Source organism: Acinonyx jubatus, chromosome A2 (genome assembly GCF_027475565.1).
Source record: "Acinonyx jubatus isolate Ajub_Pintada_27869175 chromosome A2, VMU_Ajub_asm_v1.0, whole genome shotgun sequence".
NCBI classification, from domain to species: Eukaryota; Metazoa; Chordata; class Mammalia; order Carnivora; family Felidae; genus Acinonyx; species Acinonyx jubatus.
The window spans coordinates 20,215,260-20,228,255 of NC_069383.1; the positions used below are offsets into that span (position 1 = coordinate 20,215,260).

The window sequence follows — 12,996 nt, forward strand, 5'->3', positions numbered from 1 at the left end:
CATATTTTAGGAAGGTGTATAGGATGGAAGAGAGGTTCCACTGTCGAATGGCGACCCCAAGTAACAGTGGCTTAAAAAGTTAGAATTTTATTTTTCTCTCCTATACATTTTGGGTAATTTGATGATTCCTTTTTATTGGGACCCAGACTCCTTCTGTCTTATTGCCCTTCATCTCTGGGGTGTTTCCTTTCTGTATATATGGTCCAAAGTGGCTCCCAGCTGTCCTCCAGCCTCTGCTGTGGGGAATGACTCAGAAGCTTCACCCACCTTGTCTGCTTACACATAATTAGCCAGAAGATGGCCATGAGGGTATGAAACTGCGAGTGAGGCTGGAAAAGGTAGTCTTTATTCTTTAAAAAATTTTTTTAATGTTTATTTATTTTTGAAGGAGAGACAGAGTGAATGGGGGAGGGGCAGAGAGAGAGGAAGAGAATCCGAAGCAGGCTTCAGGCTCTGAGCTGTCAGCACAGAACCCGACGCAGGGCTCGAACTCAGAAACTGCGAGATCACGACCTGAGTCAGAGTCGGATGCATAACCAACTGAGCCACCCAGACACCCAAGGTGGTCTTTATTCTGATCGGCCATGTGCCCAATCAAAAATTACCCCTTGTGGTATCCTGTGCTGTGTTAGTTGAAGTTCGTAGTTCTCTTTGGATTACCAGGTAAGGCTGGATGAGGATATAGCCAAGATTGTAAGTGCTGAAAATTTGGGCATCCCTGAGACACAGGTTCTTTTCAGAATAGAGCTGAGTAGCGCTGGAGTATTTTTGTTGCCAATACTTCACTTTGTCACATGTCTGAATTCCTGTTTGGATTTTAGTTATTCCTGATTTAGTAGCATGGGTGAAAAATTGAAAAGATTTGATATTTTCAGTTAATATTCAAACTGCATAAACAGTATCTGAAGATTTCTCTGCTACTGTAAGGAATGAATAATTTAGTTTGATTTTCCTTTAAACTCAAATAAATAAGATGAAGATTAAACTCACGATAAAGCTATAGTATCTGTTACAGTATCCTGTCATTTGTCATTGCTAGTCTGTCTTGAAAGCTTTGTGAAAAGTGATGATTTTGATATTTGTTATTGAGATACAGTTCTTACAAATAGATATTTAAAACCTTTTTGTCTTAGCCAGTGATTGTAGTGTATACATGTACTAAGCAACTTTAAAAAAATGAGAGTTTGGTACATTGAATAATAGCTTTCACTAGAGATGCTTCAGGCCATGAAACCCCAGTGAGAAGTTGTCAGATTCCATTTTAAGGAAGCAAGGCTAAATTTTGATATGTATTTCCTACTAAGTATAAATCTAATCAGAAAGCAAAGAACATTAAATGTTTTATTTTGCTAGTGGCAGCAAAGAATATAATGATAGATATAATATAGTTTAAATTTATAGTTGAAGTTATATTTTCTTTTAGCCTGTGCCTCTGTGGAATAAAATAAATAGGACTCTATGTCTGTTTTGCAGCCAAAATGGACAATTTATAGATTTTCTAGAACATCCCCAAATGTAGTGACTCCGTAGCGTTGACTGCTGCATGTAGGAAATGGATCTCCATAGAGCCTTACTATCATTATGTTGCGGGTTATTTGTTGCGTGATGTAGAAAATCCTATCAGTGGTTATCTTTCATTCCTTTTATCTGACTTGCTTAACCTCAGTTGATTGCTTAAGTCAGTGACTAAGAATTTTTCATCAGCTGTCCTTGATAACATATTATCATTCATCATACTAGGACCATTGGTATTATCAATTGAAAAATCTAAATGGAAGACAAAAAATTAAACACTTCTTGAAACAATGAAGTGCAAAGAGAATATTTTGACTCTAAGGCTCCCCCTACCCCATTTTCTACCTGCATTTAATATGGCCATCAAGTATTATTTTTCTGACACTTTGAATCTCATCATTTTCACTACAAAAGAATTCTTTATCAAATAGCCATCATGTGGCATGCTTCTAGGTAGCACATAAGAAACCATGGTATAAATTCTGCTCCCCCAAACATTATTACAATAATGGTCTCTGATTATACTTTCTTTTTTAAAAAAATTTTTTTTTCAACGTTTATTTATTTTTGGGACAGAGAGAGACAGAGCATGAACGGGGGAGGGGCAGAGAGAGAGGGAGACACAGAATTGGAAACAGGCTCCAGGCTCTGAGCCATCAGCCCAGAGCCTGATGCGGGGCTCGAACTCAAGGACCGCGAGATCGTGACCTGGCTGAAGTCAGACGCTTAACCGACTGCGCCACCCAGGCGCCCCTCTGATTATACTTTCTTTGAGTAATTTACCATTTAAGAATACATAGTCTATTATAATGGTGTGTAGGCAGGATGGTTTGTGGGGTAAAAGGAAAAAAACAAACAAGATTTGTTTTCTTGAATCTTGTGGTGGTACTCACTTTTAGACTCTTTAGTCCCATCTGGGTCCTTTTTGGTGTAAGTGGGTTTTTTGTTTTGTTTTGGTTTTTTTTGGTGGTGTAAGTGAGGTTTGAATGTCTTGTCAGCTAATCTGATATATTTTGTGTATTTGATGTTCATGATTGACTTGATAAAGGTGTTTTTTGAAAACTGGAATTCAAGCATTTTTAAAAAATAACCTTTTAAATGATTAGGGATGTAAAAGTATGTTTTTCGTAAAAAGTACCATTAACTATAAAGAAAAAGAAAAATGATCCATTCCCCACCAAATTTAAAGATATCATTAATATCACTTTATATATATATATATACATATATATATGTATCATTCTAGACCCTATGCATAGATATATGTATGTATTTCTTTGTGATGGTTTCCTATGCTCTTTTCAGTTCTAGACGTTTAACTTACAAAACAAAATGATCAAACAGTATGACCAAAAAATATGGTAAGTTTAGGTTCTTAGCTTTCTTGTGAGAATCCTTTCATGGATTAATATTCTTTAAAGCCCATTTCTTAATATTAGCACCATATTTCATAGTCTGGCTCTCCTGTTTTACTATTTTGACGATTTTCCTGTTTCTGGATATTGAGTTTGCTTCCTATTTGTCATTGCTTTATATATACAATGTATGCTTTCTCCTTTGTTGTCTAAATCTTTCTCTTTGCTATCAGCCTTCATGTTTCTAATAGTCATTTAAATGGGCCATGAAAATGAATATTTAGACAATACTGGGTCAGCATCAGTTTTACTTTACCCTTCAGTCTCCTCATCATTCATCATAATCTATGACTTTAGCAGTGTTCAAAGAAAAGGAAAGAAATTAAAATTAATTCTTGTTACTGTCAGATTAAATTCACTTATAATAAATACGTGAACCTTGGAGATCAGAAGCTAAAATACTTATGTAGTTGGACCCCGACATCAGGCAGAATCCTAAATTCTCATGAGAGGCACATCACAATTTTTTTTTCTTTTTCCTATTTTTCTTTTTTCTTTCTGTTTCAGGCTTCTGTTAAAACTCCAGTTAGTTAACATACAGTGTGATATTAGTTTCAGGAGTAGAATTCAGGATTCACCACCTACATAGAACTCCCAGTGCTCATCACAACAAGTGAATTCCTTACTCCTTCCTTATCACCCATCTGGCCTATCCCCCCACCCACCTTCCCTCCAGCAACCCTCAGTTCCAGGTTTGTTAAATTAAAAAAATTTTTCTTATTATATCTTTTCCGTCCATTGAAAAAAATTGTAAATCATAGCATGTTGACATTCTGAAGAATATATGGCTTAAAATAGTCTCTTGTGAAATACAGTATTGGCTCAAAGAAATGTTATACAATAGTCAAGATTTTAAAAATCAAATGCTGGTGGTTCTTCAGTTGAGTAGAGCTTCATTCTGTTTTTGTAATGACGTTCATCATTGGCCTTAAAATACCTCCATAATTTGCTTCATCTTCAAGAAAAACCTCCTTGGTAATTTATTGATAAGAATTTAAGTCACGGAGGGTAAAGTCAGAAAGAGAACACAGGTGTCTTTAAACATGATTCTTTAATTAAAATAGCGTTGCCTTGCTTCTCATTGAGCTCTGTTTTACTGTCCATTTCAGAGAAATTCAATATGATATGCTTCTCTATTTCACAGTTGTATGTGATACACACACACACACACACACACACACACGATGGTGACTGTAAAATGAAAGTCTTTTTGTGTGTGGCATGTTATACTATTCCTGTTATCTTGCCATGTTTCAGGTGCATATAGATTTAAATCTGAATGTTTCATACAATTCTCTTAAAGATATTTTTATATTATGTGTGTATAATGTCTTATTTTTTACTGTGAAATCCTCTAGGAACTCTATTACAGATAAAATATGTTAAAGCCACTTAAAATGTTAAAACACAGTAAAATTAATTTGGATTCATTTAATTTACAATTTGTCATGAAATTAGAGAAGATTTATATTTACTTCACTAACAGGGTGGTGGGTGGGGTGAAAGAGAGGGAGAATTTGGTAAGAAAATTCCCTGCGAGGACATCTCCAATTACTCAGCAAATTATGTTATGAAACTGTCATGTACATTAGAAATTGCTATTTACAGAGAATAAGTTGATATTCTAATTATTGGTCTTATTAGAATATTTCTAGGGACCTTTACCTGATAACATTTTTTAAAAGACTGGATCCAGTTGCTGAAGGTACTTAAAAATGACATAAATACATTTTTTAAAAGTATCGTGTGTGTTTAGATTATACTCATTCTTGCTGCCTTCCTATAATTTGTGCTAGTTTTTCTATTATATGCTATAGTGAAAGCTAATTTATTTTGGTGTTTATAGAGAAATTATTCCTTACTAAACCTTTCATTTCCTTAATTTCAAGAAAGACTCTCTGTGAATTGTTGTAAGTTAATTTAGGCTGAGTAACTTGAAATACCTTCTCATTTTCCTGGAATATAAAAATGATATGGCCTGTTGAACTGTTTGTTCAGTGTTAATTCTGATATTGTCACTTATGAAACACATAGTTTTAATTGGCCAAGAACCATCAGATGTAGATAGATTTGATGGGAAGTGTGTTATGTTTGGGAAATTGTTTTCTTAAAGGCATTAACCTGAAAACGTCTGTGGGTTCTTAATGAAAACATTAGAATAGTTTGTGGGTAGATGGGTATCACCCTGTATCTCCATGTATTCTTGAGGTATCATGACAGTGAGCTGGAGTCTTCAGGCTGTAATTTGAACCCACCTTTCCATTTTTACTAAATTCCTGATGGAACCCTCAACCTTGTAGAACTCATCTTGAGGCATCAGAGGAGAAAAAAATAGACAAGTTGATGATTAGCAGAAAGTGGTTTTGGAAACCTTAAGGAAAATGAAGATGATCTGTATGACTGGGACCTGGCAAATGTGATTTTGGTGAGTATGGGGAGAGAGGAAGCTAGTAACACTTGGGCACCTGGGAGCAGAGATCACATTGGTGGAAGGCATTTTGCAGTTCTCACCAGATTTGTATCTGTGTTTGAAAAATCCATATTGTAGCACACCTGCATAGCTCAGTCAGGAAGTGTCTGACTCTTGATTTCAGCTCAGGTAATGATCTCATGGTTTGTGGGTTCGAGCCTCACATCTGGCTCCATGCTGACAGTGCTTGTGACTCTCACTCTCTCTCTGCCCCTCCCCTGCTCTCTCTCTCTCTCTCTCTCTCTCTCTCTCTCTCTCTCTCTAAATAAATAAATAAATAAATAAATAAATAAATAAATAAATAAACGAAAAAACCAACCAAACAAAACAAAAAAAGAAAAATCCATATTACTATCAGTGCATTATTTGCGACTATCATTGGTCATATGGACCATAAAATAGCTAGGTTTCCAGTGTTTTTCTTGTTTCAGAGTGAATATTTAATTTAGTCTAAAGCAGTGGTGGTCAGGGATGAGGCAGTACTGTTTCCAGGTGGGCATTTTAGACATTTGTAAGGGAATCCTGGTGTTCAGTGGTGTGGGCAAGGATCTAGATGTCTTGCAAGGCCTGGGATAGTTCTGTACCTTGAAGAATTGTCCTGTGCTCTCAATTTTCTGGATGACTCATCAGAAATTTATGCAGTTGAAAACCTGCCTACTCAGCCCAGAACTTGTTTAACATACAAGCAGAAAGTCTGTTTTGCATGGCTTTAAGATATACTGAATTTTCTAAGAATGCAGCTGCTGTGTAACAATAGTTGTATCTATTACATTTGTGGTGATTTAATATATAAGCTCAAGATTCAGACTATTTTGTTAAGTCTTTATTTATTTTGAGAGAGAGAGAGTGAGAGCAGGGGAGGAGCAAGAGCAGGAGAGAGAGAATCCCAAGCGGGCTCTGTGCTGACAGCTTGATCTCGTGAACTGTGAGATCGTGACCTGGTTGAAATCAAGAATCGGATGCTTAACCGACTGAGCCACCCAGATGCATCTTCTAGTGTGGTTAGGTTTGAGCATTGACTTAGCGAAAAGGTCATTATTTTATTATAAAGTAGTGTCTTTTTATTCTTTTATAAATATAACACGTAGGGTATTATATTGATTACAACTTTTTTTGTGTCAGATTATCATTTATTTTCAGGATAGTAAAGGGACCATTACAAAATGTTTGCTAAAAGAAAGTAGCATTGTTTCTGATAGGGAGAAAAACACTGGTTTGAAGGAAGCACGTGTTTTCATCACTATCTTGGATAGCCCCAGGTATTCCAAAGGGTTTACATCTTGAAACCTGGTGTTAAGCTAACAAAAATGACACGCTACTGAATGAGAAGAAAGGGTTCTATTGCCTTTCTCCGTATAGTACTGGTATTGAGGAAGTTTGTGGATCATTAGGAATATAATCATAATAAATGTTTTTACTATTCTGTTCGGCCTAACTTTACTGTGGGTAATTTATTTTACTTCTCGAAAAAAGGGTAAGTGCATTCTTGGATTTAAATTAAAGACAGGACAAGGGCTTTGGTCTTGAATTCCCTGTGCACGGTCTTGTGTTTTAAAGGTGGTGCAATCAGCCTTGATCTGCTGATGTGCAGCTTCCGCAATGCCTCAGAGTATTATTTTTGCTTTACTAGAGATTATGACTCCATTGAAATTCTTTTTTTCTGAATGATAAGTGGAAACTTGTTACTTTAGATGACGGAAAAAAATAAACAGGGCTATTGATAAAATTTTACTTCAAAAAAAGAGGCCGATCTAATTATCACAATGTGAATTAAATAAAAAAAAGCTCAGGATATTGCACTATAGCTTAATGAAAAATATAATACCAATGTGTATTATGCTGTCTCACAGTTTTAATATATTTGAAGTACCATAAATAAAATAAGAATTAAGCATGGGTGTTAAACCTGACTTGCTTTTTCAAAAACTTCCCAGAAGAGGCCATTGTTCTGTAGTGGTTAGCTAGTGTGTTAAATACATCCTTTTTGGCATCTCACACTTAATGGGCTATAAATGAAGTCACTGAAGCTCAAAGGTCTATCTGTGATCCTCTTCTGTTTCTACTAATAGTGGGCCAGTGTCTAGAAATAGGACTCTGTAGTTTTCTTCCTTCTCAAAAGGGCCATAATTGGGTCAAAATTTTTATTTTCATTCAAAAGAAGAAAAGTCTTCAGATTGGGGTCAGTTGACATTTCCCAGAGCTATAGAAAGTTAGGTGAATTAGAAGGTAGAATTTATTTTCAGACTTTTGAGACTTCTGCTTTTCTTGGGGTTTGATTTCGTGCAAAGATAAATTAGAAAGTAATGTTGGTCACAGTTTAAAGAACTAAATATCCTATTTAGTAATTAATTTATTTGTGTATTATTTAATCACTTCTTTTATTAGTGATTAATGAATTTTTGGATAAAATACAGTCTTTATTGCCAAAAAGCACACACTTGTTCATCACAGTAGGAAGAGGGAAGATTGATTTATGACTCTAAGTGTCAGAGTGGTATTTGACTTTGTATTTACCAAAGCAAATTATTTAGGGAAGGACATTAGTCTTGGTTAAAGCTTTTTAGCACATGAAGTGGGCTTGTCCACTCTGTTTCACTGTTATAAATATACTTTAAAAATTGTGCTGTGAACGTTGCAACAGGGTGGTAATGAGAAAAGTGGACTGGAAGATCATATATAAATTTTAGTTGGTCTTCATTATGATACATTAAACAATCAGATCCTTATGAGTAATGTGTATACTGTATTCTCCAAATTACTTCTGAGAAACAACAAGCAGCATTCATCAGTCTTTTAACAATTTACAGATTATTCATTATGGCTGCCCTTCAAACATGCACAGATTGCCACTTTTTGTGAAAATCGTCTTTTATTTATAAAATTTCTATCTCGTTCTTGTTTTATTCCTAAACTTTTGAAGAGAGGCCTGCACCTGCTGCCCACCATTGTTCTCTTCCCACTGATTCCCGATGCCGACACAATCTGAATTCCGTGCACTCCACGGAATGATAGGTAATTGTTAGCCATGCTTCCAGATCTTCCTCCAGTGCTCACGGTAGACTATAATTCACTGAACCTGGACTGGCCATGGAGTCTTTCTACACCCAGCACTCCAAGCGGCTGCTGCCAGTTGATTGAAATTGGCGCATGAGATGAGGTCTCTTCCTCATTTGTGCACATGGTATCTTGGTTCATTTCTTCCTTTCCATTCCATTTCTTCTTTGTCTCTAACGGTGTTCCTCTTTTACTCCCCTCCTTCCTCTGATGTATTTTTAAGGCCTGTTCCTTAGTCTTCTACTTTTTTCTCTCTACACAGTTTTTTCCAGAATTCATTGAGCTCAGATCTGTAATTGTCATTCCCAAACCAGCATTTCTAGCCAAGTTGCAAATCAAATCTGAATTCCATGTGGTGATTCTACCATTACTTTCAAATGAATTTGTCTGAAATGGAACTCATTATCTTTCTTGCCCAAACAGCTTCTCCTTAATTGACCATCATGGGTATTAGTTTTCTGGCATCTGGTTGCACCTTTGACTTCTTTCTTTCTTCTCTCAGTTACAGAGGATCAGTATTTTCCACAAAAGTTCTTGTATCTTCCAGCACATCGTTTCTGTCAGTATCCTGAGTTCAGGTCTTCATCACCTCCTGCCCCCCTCCCACCCCCCCACCCCCAAATTTGAGGGACCATCAGGATCACCTGGAGGGCTTGTTAACACACGGATTGCTGGGCCCCACCCCCAGGGTTTTGTGATTTATAGGTCTGGGGTGGGGCTGAAATATTTGCATCTCTATCTGGTGCTGCTGCTGCTTGGGAGGGGAAAGAATTGGGGATGAGGGCATGAAGCTATACTCTGAGAACTACTTATTGCCTTATGATTTTCCCATCCTGTTTATCTGCAAACCTTTGCCAGAATAAACTTCCTGTTACACTCTGTTTCGTTGCGTTATTCCCCTATTTTAACAACTGTTCATGGTGCCCTGTTTCTTAACATTTCGTAACATTTCTTATCCAAACTTCTGCTTGGTTTCCAAGCCTCCTCACAATTAAACATAATTTACCTTCTATTTTTTCTTCTTACAAATAAGCTTTATCGCGTTTCCTTTCCATCTCTAGTGTAGGTACTTGCTCCTGTCCCACCTGCTTCATGAACGTGGGACTCCACGAAGCACTCCATGACTACAGCCAACCTTGGTATGGTTCCTTAATATTAAACCTCAGTAGCACAATTTTACTAATTTAGACTATAATCTATAATAGTAGGGATCGTATGCCTTCATCTCTTCTAAGGCCTAGCATAGGATTAAGTCAATGAGAATTTTTTTTTTAAAGATTTTTTTTCATGTTTATTTACTTTTGAGAGAGAGAGAGAGAGAGACAGAGAGAGACAGAGAGAGACAGAGCACAAGCAGGGGAGGGGCAGAGAGAGAGGGAGACGGAATCCGAAGCAGGCTCCAGGCTCTGAGCTGTCAGCACAGAGCCCGATGTGGGGCTCAAACCCATGGACCGTGAGATCATGACCTGAGCTGAAGTCAGACCCCCAACCAACTGAGCCACCCAGGCGTGCCTAGTCAATGAGAATTTACTACTTAATGAATTGATTGATTCCCCTAGTTTGTGTTATTCCTACAGGTTGCTTGATTTGGAAGAAAATAATTAAACAAAAATAAGTTCATATGGTTAGCCATAGAATGGAATACTAAGGTTAAATATTGAAACTGAAATCCCCAGCCAGCACAGGAAGCTTCCTCTCCTTTATAAGTAATAGAGTGTCAGTAGTGGTGACTCCAGATTTCTGTAAAGGAGCATCCAGGAGCAGAAACCTGGTGATGGTGGCAGTGCTGTGGGGAAGTGAGGGGGAAGGGTGGGGAGCTTGTCTTGAATTTCTTTTTTTGAGTAGCAGGTACACTTTTTACTTACATTGTATGTGATTTTACAGTGTGTCTGTTTCTTCTTTTTTTTTAATGTTTGTTTACTTTTGAGAGGGAGAGAGAGATCATGAGCAGAGGAGGGGCAGAGAGAGAGGGAGAGAGAGAGAATCCCAAGCAGGCTCTGTACTGTCAGCACAGAGCCCGATGTGGGGCTCGATCTCATGAACTGATTTTGAGCAAAATCTACAAAAACTAATTGTGGCAAAGCCTGGACTAAACGGGAGCCCCCTTCATTTCCAGCTTGGCCCTCTTTGCATTTCACAGGACTCCCTGGAGAAATGTTTGAGTATGTCCATGCTCAGGACTACCAAAGTGAAATGGAAGCAAGTTTGGGAAGTTTGGGTACTTTATTTGGGGCTGGAGATTTAACGCTGTTTCATTTATAGTTTTATCCCCATGATAAAACACATCCATTTCTGAAACAGAAAAAAATTAAGCTATGCATCAAAAAGCAATAGCCAGAGGTAATTATTATTTTTTAATTTAAATTATAGATCTTATTTTCCTTGAGGCTTTGTGAGGTCTTGCAACTATCATTCAGGATATTAAGACATGAAATACTAGATCTATCTGATTCTCAATACTGGTTTTATGAATTATCTACTTAAAAATGTGGAAACTGTAGAATATGACTGATGAGCTTGTCTGTTGCTATACAGCTTCTGTGGCCTGGTATTGATGTGTGTTTTCCCATAGAAAGGAACACGGAGCTGGTTTCCGTGAGTGCTGATTGTGAAGTGAACAATAAAGTGGACATTATTTGCATATTATCCATTCAAATTAGAAATTCACAAAGGTATATATAAATCCTGATGGAGCAGTAATACTACGAAAGAAGCCATTAACTTGGTGCTCCTGACGTTTAGGCTGCCAAACTCTTGGTAGCACTGTGCTTTCTCATTCAGTATTTGTGGTTATAAATGTGCATTAGAGATTTTTCATTCTAACGTTGTCATTAACTTTAACATATAGGTAGCCTCAGTTACTCTGCCAGGTACTTCGACAGCATGTTTTTGAAGGCAGTCTTAAAGTACATTATCCTTGGGTGATAGTTAACATAACTGTCAGCTGAGCATCATACTTAGTATACGTGTGTGCGCGCGTGTGTGTTTAAATCTGGTTTGTCTGCCAAGTAAATGGTGCTACAGAAGGATAATGGCAAGCTGTTACATGTTTCTTTCTAACCTCAGAGATGTATCCTTGTCATCTTTTGACTCTTCTCCCAATCAAACCCTGTACTTTTTATAAGGAGTGGGAGAGGATTTATTCTGCAACCCATGCTGTGAGCCATTTAGTTCTAATGTACTGTGTGCTGTATTTCATTCATTGCATGGATGCTTTCATTATTATGTTTAAAACAATCAGTGCTCTTTTTTGTTTATTAATGAATTTGTTGAAATTATAAGATTAATGGATATTTCTCCAGAGCTGAAAATTTAATTTGGTTATGTCTTCCGGTGTAAGCTGTGGCTCAACTATCTCAATCCTGGCAGAGTTTCATTGTTTCTGTAAAATCTGCTTGTGTTATGCGAATATATACATTTATTTCCTTCTGTCAGTAGATCTTCATAGTTTCTTTTCAGTGTTTTTAAACCAGCATATGAAAATAATAGGCTTTGTAAAATCGGACATGACATGTGTGTGCAGATGGTAAAACTGGAAAGAGAAATAGAGGAAAGAAAGAGTCCCGAAGGACCTGACATTTTGCCAGGAGGCAAGCCATCATTTTCATTAAGTAACTTCTAGAGATTGTTTAAGAAATATGGTAACTGGGGAGGGAATTATAGTGTAAGGATGTTGCAAAGAAGATGAAGGGAAAAGGAAAGTCATAGGCGGAAAACGTTACAGGGGACATTGATACGTCCCTTGAGGTTCAGGGAATCCATGTAAATCTTGAATCATAGTAGTAGTTTCAAGTTTTTGTGTTTTCATAGATGTGTGAGGCATTCATAAAATTCTTCCATCTTTTGGAGTCATTTCTGTTTTCCACTCAAGGAACTGTCTTGAGTATAGTGAGTCTCTCTCTTCACCCCTTCCTTCCCGGTCTCCTAGTTTAACCAGTTTCTGAAAACAGGATTTAGACACAAGTCATATCACATAGAAGCAAGTGAGGCATAATGAATTTATGCTACACTTCCTCTGAGTATTAAGACCATGGTATTCTATTCCTAAGGACACTAGGATCTAGAACAAGGTAGGAATCTCGGAGTTTCTTATTTGATCCTGAACCCAAATGAGAAACTTAGATTCTCAGAATTTCTTTAGACTTTAAAATCTCAGGGGTGCCTGGGTGGCTCCTCTGGTTAAGCGTCTGACTCTTGATTTTGACTCAGGTCGTGATCTCACGGTTTGTGAGAATCAAGCCCCACATTGGGCTCTGCGCTGAGTGTGGAGCTTGCTTGGGATTCTCTGTCTTCTCTCTCTCTGCCCCTCCCTGCAACCCCTCAAAATAAATAAATAAGATTTAAGACAACAAGAATTTAAATTCTTAGAAATTTAGAATGTGGCCGAGAGGAGTAAAAGATTGCTAGGCAGTCAGTAAAGAATTAGTGGACTAATGAAAACATGTGTTTAGAATGTTGTTTACTCAAAACAAGTACAGATTTGTTAGGAATTGTGAGCAGCTTTCAACCATGCAAGTATTTATTATTTTCTTTTTCTTTTTT

General features: G+C 37.1%; 1 protein-coding gene across 3 annotated transcripts in view; it reads left to right on the forward strand.

Moving 5' to 3' along the window:
- Nucleotides 1-12,996, forward strand: part of CHCHD3 (coiled-coil-helix-coiled-coil-helix domain containing 3) — a 278,785-nt gene that overhangs the window by 40,133 nt on the left and 225,656 nt on the right. The window lies entirely within an intron of this gene.